This window comes from Labrus mixtus, chromosome 12 (genome assembly GCF_963584025.1).
Source record: "Labrus mixtus chromosome 12, fLabMix1.1, whole genome shotgun sequence".
NCBI classification, from domain to species: Eukaryota; Metazoa; Chordata; class Actinopteri; order Labriformes; family Labridae; genus Labrus; species Labrus mixtus.
In genome coordinates this window covers 30,267,004-30,277,003 of record NC_083623.1, presented here as the reverse complement: position 1 = coordinate 30,277,003, position 10,000 = coordinate 30,267,004, and the positions used below count along the sequence as shown (strand labels likewise).

General features: G+C 40.9%; 2 non-coding genes and 2 pseudogenes across 2 annotated transcripts; all 4 read left to right on the top strand.

Moving 5' to 3' along the window:
* The first annotated feature begins 4,779 nt into the window (after positions 1-4,779).
* LOC132986035 (5S ribosomal RNA) lies at positions 4,780-4,898 on the top strand. The gene has a single exon (XR_009675249.1). It is a non-coding gene; the product is annotated as a 5S ribosomal RNA (ribosomal RNA).
* Positions 4,899-5,262: 364 nt separating this feature from the next.
* Positions 5,263-5,382, top strand: LOC132985593 (5S ribosomal RNA; annotated as a pseudogene).
* A 123-nt stretch (positions 5,383-5,505) lies between these two features.
* On the top strand, positions 5,506-5,614 carry LOC132985731 (5S ribosomal RNA; annotated as a pseudogene).
* A 121-nt stretch (positions 5,615-5,735) lies between these two features.
* LOC132986122 (5S ribosomal RNA) lies at positions 5,736-5,854 on the top strand. Its single transcript, XR_009675331.1, has one exon. It is a non-coding gene; the product is annotated as a 5S ribosomal RNA (ribosomal RNA).
* Positions 5,855-10,000: the final 4,146 nt, after the last annotated feature.

Below are 10,000 nucleotides of genomic sequence, written 5' to 3'. Positions count from 1 at the left end.
AGCGGAGGAGAACGGGCGTCAGAGTGCGAGCTGGAGACGCCGGAGCTGGCTGGAGAGGGAGGACAGCAGAAGCAGCGAAAAACGAGCGAGAGAGGGAAAAAAGGAGACGGAAGGGACGTGGCAGAAGACCCGGGGGTAAGCATGAGCACAGAGGGGAGGGAGATGCCTGAGAGTGGTGTTGGACAGGCGGGAGGGAGAAAAATCACGCTAAATAATACGGGTAAAAGCACCAGTCCCAATGAAACGGACAGCGAAATGGATGTGAGTGAACTGGCGAGTGCGCAAAAAAGACTAAGTCTTGGACAACGAAAAAAGTTGGTGAAAAAATTGAAATGTAAGGACAAATAATGACTGACAATAACCCCTGTAAATCCGTTTTTTTTTGTTTTTATTTTTATGATAATGGCCTTTAATTTATTTTCGATAAACGTGAATGGACTAAGGAACAAAGAAAAAAGACATGCGATTCTTTCCTTGCAGAATGACGTTTTGTGCCTGCAGGAGACCAGGTGGGATGATTCCCTGGTGGAAGACATAAAAAAATACTTTGTGGGCCATATTTTCTGCTCCAATGGCACGTCGAGGGCGAGAGGAGTGGCGGTTTTAGTCAAAACGGGTCGGGTAACGGGTAAATTTGGTTTATGGAGACAAAGAAGGAAGAATAATAGTAATAGACTGTGTGTATGAAACGAAAAATATAAGAATCATAAATATATATGCACCGAATGGAGAAAAAGAAAGGAAAACATTCTTCATTGCAATAAGCAAATGGTGGGAAAGGAATTGTATAATAATCGGTGACTTTAATGTGGCGATGACACCCACCGATGTGTCAAAAAATAATGTGTTTAAGGGGGATGTGAGCAGGGGGACACTTAAAGATATAATGATAACGAAACAATGCATTGATATTTGGAGATTGCTACATCCATGGGAGAGGGTGTTCTCCAGGAGACAAATTGTACTGAATAGATTAAAACAATCTAGAATAGATTATGCTTTGGTGACATGCGAGGTAGTGAGGTGGATTAAAGAAGTTGAATATAAAACTAATATGTGGAGCGATCACGCTGGAATAGAAATCACGTTTAGAAAAGAAACGAATGTACGTAAAGGAGGGATATGGTGCTTTAATGCAAGCTTGCTGGATGATGGAATGTTTGTGAAAAGTATGGAAAGATTGTTGAATGATGTGGGATATGAGTGGAATGAGAGTGAAGATATGAATGTGTGGTGGGATAGTGTAAAAGTCAGAATTAAAAAAAAGTGTATCAATTATAGTAAAGAGAAAAAGTGGAGAGAAAATAGAAAGGAAGAGAATTTGAGAAAACAACTAAGTGAGGAAATAGCATCGCTTGACAGTGTAGATAATGTAGATGTCGAAAAATACATACATTTAAAAGAACAGTTGGGAGTCATTGAACTTAAAAAGAGTAGGGGTGCAGCCATTAGGAGTAAAATACAATATATGTATGAGGGGGAGAGGAGTACAGCCTTTTTTTTAGGTCTGGAAAAACAAAAACAAAAATGAACAGAAATAAACAAATTATTAAATGAAGCAGGTAAAAGTGTGACAGATAAAAAGGGAATTTTAGAAATAGTAAAGGGCTATTATGAAAGCCTGTTTTCGAGACAGGAGTGTGATAGCGTGAGTGTGAACAGAGCTTTGGGTGCCTTAAAGAAAAAACTAAGCGAGGACGATAAAATGTGGTGTGATTGTGAGTTTACAGAGGGAGAAATCAGAAGTGCTTTAGAGGGGTTAAACAAAAACAAAAGTCCTGGGAGCGATGGCCTAACTGCGGAATTCTACCAAGCTTTCAAAGAGCAGCTGGTGCCCTTGGTGAACAAATTGAGTAAATATATGGAAAAAGTGAAACATATACCAAAAAGTTTAGGGGAAGGGGTGGTTACTATTTTTTACAAAAACAAGGGGGACAATAAAAATCTGGACAACTACAGACCAATCAGCCTACTCAACACAGACTACAAAATCATAGCGAAAACAATAGCCAATAGAATCAGGGAGGTAATAGGAACAATCATAGAACAAACACAATCATACAGTATACCAAACAGAGACATAGCAGACTCAATCATTTCAATAAAACAGACGGTCAGGGATATGGAAGGGGAGGGGGGAATATGGCTAGGGATTGATTTAAATAAAGCTTTTGACAGAGTAGATCACGGGTTCATGGGGAAGGTGTTAGAGAAGTTTGGATTCGGGGAGAGAATGAGAGAATGGATAAATATGTTGTATACAGGAGCGGAAAGCAAGATAAAATGTAACGGGGAACTAACTGATTCTTTTAAAATATCAAGGTCAGTGAGACAAGGATGTCCGATGTCAGCGCTGTTGTACAGCTTGGTAGCAGAGCCGCTGGCAGCACTGATATCGGAAGACGTAAACATAAAAGGTATAGGTAAGGAAAACGTAAAAATAATACAGTATGCAGATGACGTGAATATAATGGTAAAAGGAGAGGAGGATATAGAATTGATATTAAAACATGTACAAACTTATGAAAGAGCATCTGGGGCAAAAGTAAATGAAAATAAGTCAGAAATTATGTTACTAGGTAAGGAATCCAATCTAGTTAATAAGTGGGGATTTAAAACGGTGTGTGAGAGAAGAAAAGTGTTGGGAGTGAATATGGGGAAAAATGAGAATGAATGTGATGATGTAACATGGAAAGAGGTGGTGGGTAAAATTAAAAAAACATTGAATTTGTGGAAAGCGAGGGGTCTATTGTTGAGAGGAAGGGTAGCCGTAACAAATGCTCTCGTGTTGTCCAAAGTGAATCATGCGCTGAGTACTTGTACGCTTCCGGACTGGGCCTTTAAGGAGATTTCAAAGACCATTAGGGACTTTATTTGGAAAAACAAAGCAGCGAGTATAGCTCACAAAACAATAATAGGGGCTAAAGATCAGGGGGGGCTAGCTTTGATTGATTTACTTACAAAAAAAGTAGCACTAAGAGTCAAATTGATAGGCAAATTTATGGACCAGAACCGGAACGTAGTTTGGAAAAACCACTTCAAACAATATCTGTGCAGTTTTGGACTCTACAACGAGGACAACCTGTACCAGATCAATAACCCGGATTCATTTAAACACTTGCCACGGTTTTTCCAGGAAGTACTCAGTGCGTGGTATCAGGTTTCATCCTGGACTGTACCAGAGTGCGGAACGAGAGGGTCAGTGCTACGACTGCCCTTCCTCTCGAGCCCGTATTTTAAAAATGGGGAGAGGGTAATTAAGTGTGAAGCTATGTCGAAAGCGGGATATATTAGAATAAGGGATTTACTGAACTGTGGGGGGGATTTTGATTTACAAATGGTGGTGAGGGGTTTAAAAAATAAAGGGTGTGTGTGCAGAAAGGATGTGATTGAGAGAGTGTTTGCAAATGTAAAATTGTCTTTGTCGAGCGAATGGGAAAAATTAATCAAAGAGAAGGAGGGAGTGATGCAGGACGATGTGGGGGGGGATCTCCCTGTGCCTAGGGGAGAAGAAACACAACATTACAGATGTCACTACAAAAATTTGGTATAGGTGCGCAATCACACATAGAATACAGAAACCCCCTCCGAAGTAAAATGGACAGACACATACCCGGACATAACAAGCAACATGATATGGAAGAACATTAACATTCCGCATACACCACATGCAATATTTGACCTAGATTTCAAACTGAGGCACAGGAGGATCTTCACCTGCATCGTCCTGCATCAGATCCATAAGGAGAGGTATGAAAGAAAGTGTTGTGTATGTGAAAGTACGGATGAGGATTTAATACATTTGTTTGTTACGTGTGGGGAATTGGTTTATTTTTGGGGAAAAATGAGAGAAATGTTGGGGAAATGCAGTAAGAATGAGTGTTGGAATGAAAGGGGGTGGGAATTGTCGGTGTTGTTGGGGGTGGGAACAAAACAAAAAAATCACAATGTAATGAATATAATTTTGGCTTTTGCAAGAAAAGCGGTTTTTAACAGAAGGAATTATGCACTGTATGAAAGTAAGAAAATGAATGTGTGGAGAATGTTTGTGAATGAATGGAAAGCACATCTTAAATTGTTGTACATAGCGAATGAGAGTGAGTTTGTGAGAATGTTTGTGGAAGGTGCGAATGTGTGTAGAGTAAATGAGGAGGGAATTATGTGGGATGTCTAAATTATTTTGTTTTTGTTTTTTTGGTACGAGGGCTTCTTTTTTGGTCATGGGGAAAATGGGTGATTTGATTTGGTGTTTTTTTTTTTTTTTTCTCAGTGGTTTTTTGAGAATACTGTGGGGTTTTTGTATGTTTATGTGGTTTGTTTTCAGAGGGGTGTTTGCTTTGGGGGAGGGACTCAGAAGAGTTGTCATGAGTTGGGGGTATCAGGGGTGGTTTGATTTTTTTTTTTCTGATGCTATGTTTTTATTGTTTTTAGGGTGCCGTTTGCGTCAGAGGGGAGGTTTAATTTAGAGGGTGTATGTATTTTAATAGCATTTGTTGTAAATGATGTGAAAGAATTATAAATGTTTTTGTAATTTTGATAATAAAAGATAAAAAAAAAAAAACACGCCCAATCTTGTCCGATCTCGGAAGCTAAGCAGGGTCGGGCCTGGTTAGTACTTGGATGGGAGACCGCCTGGGAATACCAGGTGCTATAAGCTTTTTCATTTTTTTGATCATATGTTTTTTTTTTATCATAGAGAGACATATTCACATGTCCAAAAATTCAGCCAGAATCAAGGGCATGACATCTTTAAAAGGCCCCTGTCTGCACACAATAATGGCTTACGGCCATACCACCCTGAACACGCCCGATCTTGTCCGATCTCGGAAGCTAAGCAAGGTCGGGCCTGGTTAGTACTTGGATGGGAGACCGCCTGGGAATACCAGGTGCTGTAAGCTTTTTCATTTTTTTGATCATATGTTTTTTTTTTATCATAGAGAGACATATTCACATGTCCTAAAATTCAACCAGAATCAAGGGCATGACATCTTTAAAAGGCCCCTTTCTGCACACAATAATGGCTTACAGTCAAACCACCCTGAACTCGTCCGTTCTCGTCCGATCTAGGAAACTAAGCAGGGTCGTGCCTGGTTAGTACTTGGATGGGAGACCGCCTGTTGAATACCAGATGCTGTAAGCTGTTTCATTTTTTTGATCATGTGTTTTTTTTTTATCATAGAGAGACATATTCACAAGTCCAAAAATTCAGCCAGAATCAAGGGCATGACATCTTTAAAAGGCCCCTTTCTGCACACAATAATGGCTTACGGCCATACCACCCTGAACACGCCCGATCTCGTCCGATCTCGGAAGCTATGCAGGGTCGGGCCTCGTTAGTACTTGGATGGGAGACCGCCTGTGGAATACCAAATGCTGTAAGCTGTTTCATTTTTTTGATCATATGTTTTTTTTTTTATCATATAGAGACATATTCACATGTCCAAAAATTCAGCCAGAATCAAGGGCATGACATCTTTAAAAGGCCCCTTTCTGCACACAATAATGGCTTACGGCCAAACCACCCTGAATTCGTCCGATCTCGGAAGCTATGCAGGGTCGGGCCTCGTTAGTACTTGGATGGGAGACCGCCTGGGAATACCAGGTGCTGTAAGCTTTTTCATTTTTTTGATCATATGTTTTTTTTTATCATATAGAGACATATTCACATGTCCAAAAATTCAGCCAGAATCAAGGGCATGACATCTTTAAAAGGCCCCTTTCTGCACACAATAATGGCTTACGGCCATACCACCCTGAACACGCCAAATCTCGTCCGATCTCAGAAGCTAAGCAGGGTCGGGCCTGGTTAGTACTTGGATGGGAGACCGCCTGGGAATACCAGGTGCTGTAAGCTTTTTCATTTCGTTTGATCATATGTTTTTTTTTATCATATAGAGACATATTCACATGTCCAAAAATTCAGCCAGAATCAAGGGCATGACATCTTTAAAAGGCCCCTTTCTGCACACAATAATGGCTTACGGCCATACCACCCTGAACACGCCCCTTTTGCTGTCAGAGTTTGTGTGGTGCTGAAGGAGAGCTGACGTGTCAGTACTGAGCAGGACAGCTGGACTAATTTGTTTGTTTTTTGGATGCGCTTTGGATTTATTTAAATACCTCAGATTGTGAGTGAATGTCCCCCAGCAGTCACTGACTGTTAGGGGGATCGTTTTTCTTTTCACCTTTTTTTCCTGTTTTTTTTCCACAATTTTGTGAAGAATTTTTGTTTTTTGTGAATGTTTGCTCGTATGTCGCGAGCAAACTCACACGGACGGATCACAAAGATGACAGGACCACGGACTGGAGAGATGGAAAAAGGAAAAGAGAACGGACAACAACGTGAACAAACAAACATGGCACTGAAACAAAGGAATGGATTAAACGACAACGAGAAGAACGACGGACAAAAAGGACGGATGAAAACGGCAAATGAAACAGGGAACGGAATGGATGACGGAGAGAGAGGAAGAGAGAGGAGCGGCGGGCTGATTGCTCCGCATGCAGAGAATGGGAGAGGTGGCGAGAGAGCAGAAAAAGAGGAAGCAAAAGTGTCTTTTGAGAGAAAACTAACACTAAACATTGAAATGGTGGGAGACAAAGTTCCTCTAAATCACGTCATGAGCAACATAAAAATGATCTGTGGGGGCCTGCTGGCGTGCAGAACCCTGGGACCTGAAAAACTGGAGGTGACAGTGAGCAACATTAAAGGAAAGGAAAGGCTGCTGGATGGATTTAAAATCGGAGAGACCAGAGTCGTGGCGAGAGAACTAAATAATGATGAGCTGGTGGTGTCTTTTTTAAACCTGCCAGCGTATATCACAGATGAAGAAATAGTTTGGAAGCTGACGGGATGGGGAGTGAAACCGACATCACCAATAAAACGCAGAATGTGGCCTGGAACAATGATAGCTGACGGAACGAGGTTTGTCCGGGTCAGATTTAATGACCAGGTACAGTCACTCCCTTACTCCACAAAGTTTAACACTGTGATGGGGAACGAATACTTTAGAGTAATACATGATAGACAACAAAAAGTGTGCAGGATGTGCATCCAGCCGGGACACATCCTGAGAGAGTGTCCAGAATTTATGTGCCACAACTGTGGGGTGCAGGGACACTTTGCGCGAGAGTGCAGCGCGAACAGCACAAAATGCACAAACTGTAAAAAAAGAGAAAATGAATGTGAGTGTGAGAACGGAGAGGAAAGCAAGAACGAGGTGGAGGAGGTGTACGAGGATGAAGACGAGGCGGAGGAGGTGTACGAGGAGGAGGCGGAGGAGAAGGAGGTGATCGGAGCAAGCAGGAAGGAGATCAGAGAAGACGAGAACAGTGACGGAGAAATGGAGCAGAGCGGAGAGAGCGGAGGAGAACGGGCGTCAGAGTGCGAGCTGGAGACGCCGGAGCTGGCTGGAGAGGGAGGACAGCAGAAGCAGCGAAAAACGAGCGAGAGAGGGAAAAAAGGAGACGGAAGGGACGTGGCAGAAGACCCGGGGGTAAGCATGAGCACAGAGGGGAGGGAGATGCCTGAGAGTGGTGTTGGACAGGCGGGAGGGAGAAAAATCACGCTAAATAATACGGGTAAAAGCACCAGTCCCAATGAAACGGACAGCGAAATGGATGTGAGTGAACTGGCGAGTGCGCAAAAAAGACTAAGTCTTGGACAACGAAAAAAGTTGGTGAAAAAATTGAAATGTAAGGACAAATAATGACTGACAATAACCCCTGTAAATCCATTTTTTTTGTTTTTATTTTTATGATAATGGCCTTTAATTTATTTTCGATAAACGTGAATGGACTAAGGAACAAAGAAAAAAGACATGCGATTCTTTCCTTGCAGAATGACGTTTTGTGCCTGCAGGAGACCAGGTGGGATGATTCCCTGGTGGAAGACATAAAAAAAGACTTTGTGGGCCATATTTTCTGCTCCAATGGCACGTCGAGGGCGAGAGGAGTGGCGGTTTTAGTCAAAACGGGTCGGGTAACAGGGGTAAATTTGGTTTATGGAGACAAAGAAGGAAGAATAATAGTAATAGACTGTGTGTATGAAACGAAAAATATAAGAATCATAAATATATATGCACCGAATGGAGAAAAAGAAAGGAAAACATTCTTCATTGCAATAAGCAAATGGTGGGAAAGGAATTGTATAATAATCGGTGACTTTAATGTGGCGATGACACCCACCGATGTGTCAAAAAATAATGTGTTTAAGGGGGATGTGAGCAGGGGGACACTTAAAGATATAATGATAACGAAACAATGCATTGATATTTGGAGATTGCTACATCCATGGGAGAGGGTGTTCTCCAGGAGACAAATTGTACTGAATAGATTAAAACAATCTAGAATAGATTATGCTTTGGTGACATGCGAGGTAGTGAGGTGGATTAAAGAAGTTGAATATAAAACTAATATGTGGAGCGATCACGCTGGAATAGAAATCACGTTTAGAAAAGAAACGAATGTACGTAAAGGAGGGATATGGTGCTTTAATGCAAGCTTGCTGGATGATGGAATGTTTGTGAAAAGTATGGAAAGATTGTTGAATGATGTGGGATATGAGTGGAATGAGAGTGAAGATATGAATGTGTGGTGGGATAGTGTAAAAGTCAGAATTAAAAAAAAGTGTATCAATTATAGTAAAGAGAAAAAGTGGAGAGAAAATAGAAAGGAAGAGAATTTGAGAAAACAACTAAGTGAGGAAATAGCATCGCTTGACAGTGTAGATAATGTAGATGTCGAAAAATACATACATTTAAAAGAACAGTTGGGAGTGATTGAACTTAAAAAGAGTAGGGGTGCAGCCATTAGGAGTAAAATACAATATATGTATGAGGGGGAGAGGAGTACAGCCTTTTTTTTAGGTCTGGAAAAACAAAAACAAAAAAGAACAGAAATAAACGAATTATTAAATGAAGCAGGTAAAAGTGTGACAGATAAAAAGGGAATTTTAGAAATAGTAAAGGGCTATTATGAAAGCCTGTTTTCGAAACAGGAGTGTGATAGCGTGAGTGTGAACAGAGCTTTGGGTGCCTTAAAGAAAAAACTAAGCGAGGACGATAAAATGTGGTGTGATTGCGAGTTTACAGAGGGAGAAATCAGAAGTGCTTTAGAGGGGTTAAACAAAAACAAAAGTCCTGAGAGCGATGGCCTAACTGCGGAATTCTACCAAGCTTTCAAAGAGCAGCTGGTGCCCTTGGTGAACAAATTGAGTAAATATATGGAAAAAGTGAAACATATACCAAAAAGTTTAGGGGAAGGGGTGGTTACTATTTTTTACAAAAACAAGGGGGACAATAAAAATCTGGACAACTACAGACCAATCAGCCTACTCAACACAGACTACAAAATCATAGCGAAAACAATAGCCAATAGAATCAGGGAGGTAATAGGAACAATCATAGAACAAACACAATCATACAGTATACCAAACAGAGACATAGCAGACTCAATCATTTCAATAAAACAGACGGTCAGGGATATGGAAGGGGAGGGGGGAATATGGCTAGGGATTGATTTAAATAAAGCTTTTGACAGAGTAGATCACGGGTTCATGGGGAAGGTGTTAGAGAAGTTTGGATTCGGAGAGAGAATGAGAGAATGGATAAATATGTTGTATACAGGAGCGGAAAGCAAGATAAAATGTAACGGGGAACTAACTGATTCTTTTAAAATATCAAGGTCAGTGAGACAAGGATGTCCGATGTCAGCGCTGTTGTACAGCTTGGTAGCAGAGCCGCTGGCAGCACTGATATCGGAAGACGTAAACATAAAAGGTATAGGTAAGGAAAACGTAAAAATAATACAGTATGCAGATGACGTGAATATAATGGTAAAAGGAGAGGAGGATATAGAATTAATATTAAAACATGTACAAACTTATGAAAGAGCATCTGGGGCAAAAGTAAATGAAAATAAGTCAGAAATTATGTTACTAGGTAAGGAATCCAATCTAGTTAATAAGTGGGGATTTAAAACGGTGTGTGAGAGAAGAAAA